This window comes from Carassius auratus, unplaced genomic scaffold, assembly GCF_003368295.1.
Source record: "Carassius auratus strain Wakin unplaced genomic scaffold, ASM336829v1 scaf_tig00021678, whole genome shotgun sequence".
NCBI lineage: Eukaryota > Metazoa > Chordata > Actinopteri > Cypriniformes > Cyprinidae > Carassius > Carassius auratus.
In genome coordinates, this window is record NW_020525127.1 from 22,427 (window position 1) to 33,639 (window position 11,213).

An 11,213-nucleotide genomic window follows, 5' to 3' on the forward strand; every position below is an offset into this window, starting at 1 on the left:
TCACAATTTAAAGATATATTTTTAAAAACCATCAATAAAGTGACCCTTCTTAGACAGATCAGAGACAAACAGCGTTCTAGTGCATGGTTTGACAAAGGTATACATGATGCTATTAAAACCAGGGAAAAAGCACTTAAAATTTTCATAGAACAAAAAATCATGCTGATTTTATTTTATATAAACAAGCAATAAATAAGACTCAGGAACTTATTAGAAATGCTAAATCAACCCATTATAAGAATGATATATCAAATAATAAAGATAACCCAAAAAAGTTATGGAAGACTTTAAAGGAATTGGGGGCGGCTAAGACAAATACTATGAAACCAAGAAGCACAGGACTAACAATTAAGGGTGTTCTAAATTTTAATAAGAAAGAGGTTGCTAATTATTTTAATATTTATTTCACTTCTATTGCAGAACAGCTGGTCTCAAATCTTCAACATTCCTATGGGTTTTTTTAATATTGATAGGGTGAAATCATTCTACAATAAACTTGGATCATTGCCAAACTTATTTCCTTACGGAAGGTTGAGGTAGGGGAGATGGAAAAAAAGCTATTACAGTTAGACTGCTCTAAGGGCCCTGGGTTAGATGGGTTATCTCCTCGGTTTTTACAAGATACTGCTGCCCAAATAGACCCATACATCTCACATATTTTTAACCTGTCCGTTGAAACTGGTGTTTTCCCGAATGACCTTAAGAGGGCCAAGGTAGTCCCCCTTTTTAAAAAGGGAAATAGCCACGATCCTACAGAACTACAGACCAGTCTCTATTTTATGCACAGTATCAAAAATATTTGAAAGGTTGGTCAATGAGCAATTTAATGAATACATGAATAAAAACAACTTAATGTTTAAATTCCAATCCGGATTCAGGAAGTCACATTCTACCGAATCACGCCTACTCTATTTATCCGACATCATACACAGGGAAATAGATAATGGAAATCTCTGCGGAATGGTGTTATTGGATCTTCAAAAGGCATTTGATACGGTGAACCATGACAGACTGATTGCCAAACTTGAAGCCTTAGGGGCAGACAGCTCCACCTGTAGATGGTTTAGATCTTACCTATCAGGGAGGGAACAATTAGTGGCCTTAGGGGGAGTATTGTCAGACCCTTGTATAGTTGAATGTGGAGTTCCACAAGGAAGTATTCTTGGACCGTCCTTATTTTTAACATATATTAATGATATGGCAGGCTCCTGTTCATGTGAATTATTTCTTTACGCGGATGACTCTGCACTTTTAATGTCTCATAAACAACAATCCACTCTAGAGAGTAACCTGAGCTCTGAGTTATCTTCTGTAAACAACTGGCTGATTGATAATATGCTGTCTCTACATTTTGAAAAGACTGAGGCCATTTTGTTTGGCTCAAAATATTAATTAAATAGATGCTCGAAATTTAGGGTTATTTTGAAAAATGTTGAGGTCAGTAAAAAAAATGTCAGTAAAATATCTGGGTTGCATCCTAGAAAACAACTTGGATGGCAGAAAGATGGCCAATAAGGTTCTGAGTAAAGTCACTGGGCTTACAAAGTTTTTAGCCAGAAATTCTACATTTTTAGATAGGTCAACAATGATAATTTTAGCTAACACTTTAATTTTAAACCAGTTTGAATATGCATGCACCTCCTTGGTTTGAAGGCCTAACAAAACGACTTAAAGGGAGGTTGCAAGCAGCACAAAATAAATTAATAAGAGTAATTTTAAACATGGGCCATAGGTCTCATATAGGTAGGTCACAATTTGTTGAGCTTAACTGGCTTCCTGTTGAGTCGCGTGTTTTTATGTCAAGACTGACCATGACCCATAAAATATTTTACGGTAATGTCCCAAATTATTTGTTGTGTCTTATTAATAAGGTGAAGGACACACACACTATTTACACTCGTGGCAGTATATCAGACCTCTGTCCTTATGCATTCAAGACAATGCTAGGGAAAGAAACATATGCCTATATAGGGGCAGTTGAGTGGAACAAGTTAGACCGGCAAATTAAAGTGATTTCAAGTATGAACTCTTTTAAAAAGAGGACTAAGGACTGGTTATTAGAGAGGGTAGCGGAATAGGACCAGGGGCCAGTTAATGACTATATTTTTGCTTATTTAAGGAAAATGTTTGTACAGTATGTTATGTCACTGATTATTACACAATATGCAATTGTCTTGTCCTGATGTTATGTGTTGAGGACCACAATGGAAATAAGTCCTGGACTTTGTGTTTTTATCCTCGATTGTATCTGATGCCTTTTTGTTTTATGTTTACTGTAAGGCTTTCTTGATATAATTAAACAAATCAAATCAAATCAAATCAAATGTGAAGATCTTGAGTTTTCGTTAAAGGGCGTGTCCATGACGCCGTGACAAAATTCAAAGTCTCGCCATGGGAATAAAAGATGTTATAACTCAGGCATAAAATGTCCTATCTTCCCCAAACTTCATATGTGTGATAAGAATCCTGGCCTGAACACTTCTGTAGGCCAATATTCCATCGGGTGTGGCAAAATGGCTCGATAGTGCCACCTATACACATTCAATGGAGTGCGCCTCGAGCTATGTTTCACGTACATGTACAAAAATCGGTACACACATGTAACACACCAATACCTACAAAAAAGTCTCTTGGTATGAAATCTGAATCTCAACAGGAAGTCTATTATTTTGAATTTTCCCTGCAAAATTGGTGTTGTTTTTGCCATTTTCAGGGGTTGTACTTTAACGAACTCCTCCTAGAGATTTATTCAGATCAACACCAAACTTGGTCAGTGTAATCTTAAGCCCTTTGCTATGTTAAATTGCGAAGATCTTGAGGTTTCATTAAAGGGCGTGTCCATGGCGGCCTGACAAATTTCGATGTTTCGCCATGAAAAAGGAAGTTGCTGTAACACAGACATACAATGTCCAATCTGCACCAAACTTCACATGTTAAATAAGACTTATGCCGTTAACAGATCTACATGCCCATTTTCAGTTATAGTCATAGTGCCACCTGCTGGCAACAGGAAGTGGCATATTTTAAGCTGTGACAAAGTACTCCTAGAAATCTTTTGACATTAATGTATTTTTTGTGGTCAGTCTAATCTAAAGGCCTGTGCAATGTTAAATTATGGAGATCTTGGGGGCGTGGTTGGACTCCGAATATGTAAGACGTGTCTCCATTTCGCTCCGCGAGTTTGTGTTTATTTTAACTCTTTAATACAGTTTCTTTTCACTAATTAGGCTGGTGCAAAATTGTGACGATTACTTTGTCAGTTTTGGTGTGTTTTGGGGGAATTTCAACCGACAATGGCAGCTGCACGTGGAAACTCGGCTCGCACAGGCCGTGCTAATAAAGCTTCTCCCTCGACTGAGCCTGCATCTCCGCCGAAGTTAGTCACGGACCCCGAGTGTGCGCCCAATTTGGATCATCTCCGGGCTATGTTAGATCAGTTGAAAGGGGATATTTGCGGCAAAATAGACTCGCTGTCATGCGAGCTTCGAGCGGACATTTCTTCGGTAAGAGAGGAGCTTAGGCACGCAATTGAACCGATGCAACAAAAACTCAGCTCCCATGATCAAGTTATTACGGAGTTGCAGCGCGCGTGCACTGACCACAGTGACCTGCTAACTTCACTGGATTCAACAGTTTCCACGCTAAAAGCCGAGGTTAAACAGCTGACCGATAAGTGTGAAGACCTGGAGGGTAGAGCGAGGAGGAACAACATACGGCTGGTAGGTGTGCCGGAGGGGGCCGAAGGTGGGCGCCCTACTGAATTTATTGCCCAGCTGCTGATGGACTCCCTCGGCCTGGAGGAGTTGCCCCTGCTCGATCGGGCGCATCGCACTCTCCGATCCAAGCCCAGTGATGGTAAACCACCCCGACCCTTTGTGATTCGTGTGCACTTTTTTCACGTGAGGAATGACATTTTACGCCGGGCCAGCGAGGCCCCTTTTCTCCACCAAGGTAAAAGACTGTTTCTCTTTCCTGACTATACTTCGTCAGTTGCGAAGAAACGTGCGGCATTCACGGACGTAAAACGTTTGTTACATTCGTGTCCTGGAGTGAAGTTTGGATTGATGTTTCCTGCGATTTTGAAGATCACTCTTCCCGGTGGAGCTACACACAACTTTGAGGACCCAGCCACTGCAATGGACTTTGTCAAGGTGAACTTAAAGTCTGGTGTCTCTTCTGGAGCTACAATTTGAAAGCGGCTGGCAGTCTGTTTGGTAAACGGAGTTAATTTAATTCTGTTGGTAAACTGCACTGCTTTAGGTTTGTGACACTTGGACTTGAGTCACTTTTCATATTTTGATACTGTGTTTGTTTATATATATTTTTTTATGCTTTGTTACAACTCGCATGTGCACTACTGGTTTGTGCTGTTAAAGGAGCGTGCTAGGATGTTTTTGTTAGTTTGTAGGATTTGCTCGCGTCTTGTTTGGGAAGACGCTTCAGCTCGTGGGGTGGTGGGTGGGGGTGTGGGGAGTTCTCTCTTTTTCTCTCGCTGTGTGTTTTGTATTTTGGTTAGTCAGGTCGCCCATGTTTTAATTTATTTCTGTGACTGTTACATTCATACATTCCATGCTGCAGTGTATACTAACACTTGACCAGCATGCAGCAGTCTAGGATGCCACGACATTCAGGGACAGGACTCAAATTTGTTAGCTGGAACTGTAATGGTTTAAATCAGCCTATTAAACGTAGCAAAGTTCTTCACCATCTTCAACAATTAGGTGCCCATATTGTTTTCCTTCAAGAGACTCACTTAAAATCTTCCAGCCATATCAGATTAAAGGGGAGGTGGGTCAGTCAAGTATTTCATTCTAGTTTTAATTTTAAATCTAGGGGTGTTGCAATTTTGATTCATAAATCGGTTCCTTTTGTGTGCTCTAATGTAATAGCTGACCCCAATGGGAGGTTTGTGTTTGTTACGGGACAGCTATATAGTAATTCTGTGATTCTGGCCAATGTGTATGGTCCAAACTGGGACGACGACAATTTTTTCCATCAATTGTTCGCCAAATTACCTGACATGTCCACACATCTACTTATTATGGGGGGTGACTTCAACTGTTGGCTTAATCCTGTATTAGATCGTTCTTCTACTAGACCAGGTGTGCCCTCGAGGTCTTCTAAGACCATTTTATCCTTTATGGATGAGTTCTCAGTCTCTGATCCATGGCGCTTTCTTAATCCGTCTGGTAAAATGTATTCTTTTTTTTCTCATGTACATCACTCCTTTTCTCGTATTGATTATTTTCTCCTGGACAACCGTTTTCTCCATTCTGTTCAGTCTTGCTCTTATGATACTATTCTATTATCAGATCATGCTCCGACCACACTGGAGTTATTCATACAGGAACGTGAACTTATACGCCCCCCGTGGCGTCTCAATACGCGCTTGCTATCTAATGAGGATTTTGTTAAGTTTGTTTCTAATCAAATTGACTTTTTTCTTACTACCAACAGAACTCCAGGTATCTCAGCCTCCCTTCTTTGGGAGACTTTGAAGGCATACATTAGAGGTGAAATTATTTCATACAGCAGCTATGAGAACAAACAACGGGAAAAAAAATTAAAGGATTTGAGGTTACGAATCTCCCAGCTTGATAATATCTATGCTTCCTCCCCATCCCCTAACATATATAAGGATCGTCTCTCTCTTCAGGCTGAGTTTGATGTTCTTTCTACTAAAGAGATTGAGGAGCTCTTATTTAAGGCTAAATATTGTTATTATGAATCTGGGGATAAGGCGACCAAACTTTTGGCCCATCAGCTTCGACAGGCTTCCTCCTCTCAGCAGATTCCACAAATTCATACTCCTTCTGGTGTAACAACTGATCCTAAAAAAATTAATGATCAGTTTAAACTGTTTTACTCCTCTTTATATAATTCTGAGGTTGGGTCTGATATGTCAGCCCTGAAGAGTTTTTTTTGACTCACTGGAGTTGGTTATGGTAGATGCTGATATTGCTGAGCAGTTAGAGGGTCCGATCACCATAGATGAACTTAAAAGGGCAACATTTTCTATGCAGTCTGGAAAATCTCCAGGTCCGGACGGTTTTCCGACCGAGTTTTACAAGACCTTCTTTGATAAATTAGCACCAGTTTTGTTAGAAATGTTCAATGAATCTTTTACTCTTTCTAAATTACCTCACACTCTTAATCAGGCCTCCATATCGTTACTTTTAAAAAAGAATAAGGACCCTCTTTCCTGTTCAAGTTACCGTCCAATTAGTCTTTTACCTGTAGATGTAAAACTTCTGTCTAAATTATTTGCTCTGCGACTGGAATCAGTTTTGCCTTTGATTATCTCTGCTGATCAGACAGGTTTTGTCCAGAACAGACATGGGTTCTTTAATCTCAGACGACTTCTCAATGTTGTTTATAATCCTTCCACCTCAATGGGGCCGGAAGCCGTAATTTCATTAGACGCGGAGAAGGCTTTTGATAGAGTGGAGTGGAACTATCTTTTTTACGCTTTGGAGAAATTTGGTTTTGGCCAGGAGTTCATTTCTTGGATTAAGTTGCTCTATTCATCCCCTGTGGCTTCTGTCAGAACTAATGACACCCATTCAGATTATTTCCCTTTGCACCGCTCCACTCGTCAGGGCTGTCCTCTAAGTCCTCTTTTATTTGCTGTTGCTATTGAACCTCTGGCTATTGCGCTTCGTTCAGAGCCACGCATCACTGGAATAACAAGATATGGTCTTGAACAGAAGGTCTCCCTCTATGCAGATGACTTATTACTATATGTTTCCAATCTCTCTGTCTCCGTTCCAGCTGCTCTTGACATTCTTAGGTCATTTGGTCAGATTTCAGGCTATAAACTAAATTTGGACAAGAGTGAGCTGTTTCCTTTAAATCAAGATGCCCAGAATGCGGCTCAGGGTTTCCCATTCAAAATTGTCCCATTTGGCTTTAAATACCTTGGTATCCAGATTAGAGACCGATTTGAAGATTTGTTTCATTATAATTTTGCCCCTTTGTTAGATCAGATACGGATGGACTTTCAGCGGTGGTCATTGTTGCCTCTTTCCCTTATGGCCAGGGTCAATTCGGTTAAGATGAATATCCTCCCAAAATTGTCCTATCTCTTCCAGTGCATACCCATCTTTCTTCCTCAGTCTTTTTTTCAAAAATTAGACAAGTTAATCACTGAGTTTATATGGAACAGGAAGGTCCCTCGTTTGCGAAAGGAGCTGTTGCAGAGACCTAAGACCCTTGGGGGCTTGGCCCTTCCCAACTTGAGGTTTTATTACTGGGCTTCCATCCTTAGAGTAATTCAGCTTTGGATTTCTCTGAAGGGGGCACCAGTTCCTCCTACATGGTTGAGTATGGAGATGTTTTCTGTTAAACCTGCTTCGTTGACTGCCCTCATTCACGCTCCTCTTGGCTTTTCTCCCTCCCCTTTTTGCAACAATATTTTAGTTAAATCCATTATTAAAATTTGGAAGCAATTTCGACGCCATTTTGGTTTACAGACCTTCTCTTTCCTAGCACCTTTATCAGCTAACCCTGTTTTTCATCCTTCCTTAATTGATGGGGCTTTTTCTTTGTGGTCTGATTATGGCATCAAGGCATTTAGGGACTTGTATATTGCTGGTACATTTGCATCCTTCCAGCAACTCTCAGAGAAATTCCATTTGCCTAAACAGCATTTTTTTAGATACCTTCAAGTTCGTAGTTTCATTCGCAATCTTAGACCCAATTTCCCAAATCTCCCAGTGGCCTCTCTAATCGACTCCTTTTTAACCCCATTGCCTACCCTTAAGGGTGCGATTTCCCGTTTATACAATCTCATCTATTCTTTGCAGCTTACCCCGCAGCATAAAATTAAAACCCAATGGGAGGAGGATCTAGGAGAGGGAATCTCGGAGGAGCTGTGGGTTGCCATTTTGCATCGGGTTCACTCCTCATCTATTTGTGCTAGACATGGTTTGATCCAGTTCAAGATTCTACATCGTACCCATTTCACTCGAGTGAGGCTTTCCAAAATCTATAACAATGTCGATCCCACGTGCATTAGATGTCATCAGGCTCCAGCTACCCATGTCCATATGTTTTGGTCTTGTCCTTCACTATTTAATTTTTGGACGCAGATATGTGACTCTATTTCTGTTTGTACAGGGGTTCAATTTGATCCAACAGCATGTACGGCTTTGTTTGGAGTTTTACCTCCTACTTTGCAACTTCCTAAATATAAAGCTGACTTTGTAGCCTTTGTCTCCCTTTTGGCTAGACGTTTGATTTTATTAAGGTGGAAGTCTCCTGCACCGCCTTCTCATTTGTCTTGGATCAGGGACATACTTCAGTTTGTGAAGTTGGAGAAAGTTAGGTGCTCGATACATGGTTCTCTTGCAAAGTTTAATAAAACTTGGGGTCCATTTTTTGCACATGTTGAGGGATTGACTTTTACGGCTATTCCAGAGTAGTCACCCTGATTGTCTATTAATTGTGAGTTTCTTCTTGTGTGAATTTGTAGAATGCTGTGATGTTTTTATTAATCTATGTGTAAGTGAACATATTGAACTTTTATTTAGTGGGTGGTGACCATTTTGTGTTTTTGGTTTGTTCTGTTTATTTTATTTTCTATATTTTTTTTTTTTTTTTTTACAAGAAAATTATACCATTTAAACTATTACTATTATTCCTTATCTTTTATTTATTTTTATTTTATTTTATTTTTTCTTGTCAGTTGTACTTGACACTGTCTTGACACCCGATTTGTTACCTCTTGATTTTGTTATGTCACTTGAAAATCAATAAACAAATGTTAAAAAAAAAAAATAAAATTATGGAGATCTTGAGTTTTTGTTAAAGGGTGTGTCCATGGCACAATGACAAAATTTGATGTCTAGCCACAGGAAAAGAAGTTTTAACTCAGGCATAAAATGTTCGATCTTCCCCAAACTTCACATGTTCGATAAGAGTCCAGGCCTCAACACATCTGAAGGCCAATATTCCATTAAAATGATAGCGCCACCTGCTGGCAACAGGAAGACTGGCACATATAAATGATTTTGACATATTCCACTTATATTTACGACTTTAAATGCATATTTCTCGCCGTTCGCCAATTTACTAAAGCCACTCGCTGGCGGTGAGCCTGGGGGCGAGGGCCCGTTCATCGCTGTTTGCAGCTTTAATTATTATTATTATACTTCTTCTCCAAAATGAATCGCATTTTTGAGGGCCTAAACATGCTCGAAAAGTCATGAGACTTTGCACAGACCTCAGAACTGGCGAAAATTTACGTCTGATATGGGTTTCAGAAGTGGGTGTAGCAAAATGGCTCGACAGCGCCACCTATACACGTTCAACGGTGCTAAGTTGAGGTAAGTTTCACGTACATGCATGAAATTGGTATACACATGTAACTCTCCAATACCTACAAAAAAGTATCTTGGAGCAAAATCCAAAACCCAACAGGAAGTCATTTTTTTAGAGATTTCTAGAGATTAATTCAGATCAGCACCAAATTTGTTATGCTATGTTATGTTATGTTTAAAAAGGAAGTTGCTATAACTCAGACATAAAATGTCCAATCTGCCCCAAACTTCACATTATTGTTAAGACTCCGGACCGGAATAGAATGACATGCCCATATTCAGTTATAGTAATAGTGCCACCTATTGGCAACAGGAAGTTTCATATTTTACACTGTGACGAACTACTCCTAGAAATTGTATGACATCAATGTCTTTTTTTGTGGTCAGTTTAATCTAAAGGCCAGTGCAAAGTTCAGTTGTGAAGATCTTGAGGTTTCTTGAAAAGGCGTGTCCATGGCGCCGTGACAAAGTTCGATGTCTCGCCATGGGAATAAAAGATGTTATAACTCATGCATTAAATGTCCGATCTTGCCCAAACTTCATATGTTTGATAAGAATCCTGGTCTGAACACATCTGAAGGCCAATAGTCCATCGGTTGTGGCAAAATGGCTCTATAGCGCCACCTATACACATTCAATGGAGTGCGCCTCGAGCTATGTTTCATGTACATGTACAAAAATTGGTACACACATGTAACACACCAATACCTACAAAAAAGTATCTTGGTAAGAAATCCGAATCCCAACAGGAAGTCAGGTATTTTGAATTTTCCCTGCAAAATTGGTGTTGTTTTTGCCATTTTCAGGGGTTGTACTTTAACGAACTCCTCCTAGAGTTTCACATATATGAAATAACTAAAATATTTTTTTCAACTTTAGCATGATAATTAATTATATTATATAAATTATAGAATGTTTTATAAATGAAATAACTGAAATGTTTTTTCAACCTTTAATTGTTTTAGAATGTTAGAATGTATATATATATATATATATATATATATATATATATATATATATATATATATATAAATGTGAAATAACTGAAATGTTTTAGATTATATAAATTACATAATGTTTTATATTTAAATGTGAAATAACTAAATGTTTTTCAACCTTTAATTGTTTTAGATTATATAAATTATAGAATGTTTTATATATAAATGTAAAATAACTAAATGTTTTTCAACCTTTAATTGTTTTAGATTATATAAATTATAGAATGTTTTATATATATATATATAAATGTGAAATAACTAAAATGTTTTTTCAAGTTTAGCATAATTATTATATTATATAAATTATAGAATGTTTTATATATATAAATGTGAAATAACTGAATGTCAAATATATGAAATAAGTTAAATGTTTTTTCAACTTTAGCATGATTATTAACTATATTATATAAATTATATAAATTATAGAATGTTTTATATATAAATGTGAAATAACTCAAATGTTTTTCAACCTTTAATTGCTTTAGATTATGTATATTATATAAATTATAGAATGTTTTATATATATAAATGTAGAACACATCGATCCCATTTGTATTCTGCTCATGAATGTAGTGGGAGGGGGGAGAAGCCATATAACTACACACACACACACACACACACACACAAACATAACCGTATAACTGACACAAACTTCAAACAACCTAACTGACACAAACTTCAAACAACCGGCAAATAGCTTCTGTCAAAACCACATGATCGATGCGTGGGGAGTGTTTCCTATACCGTAAAAACTACCCGTCAAAAACCATGATTTAGAACTAACTAGGTCAATAGGATAAAACCTTCTGTCAAAACCACATGATCGATACGTGGGGAGTCTTTCCTATACCATAAAAACTACCCGTCAAAAACCATGATTTAGAACTAACTAGGT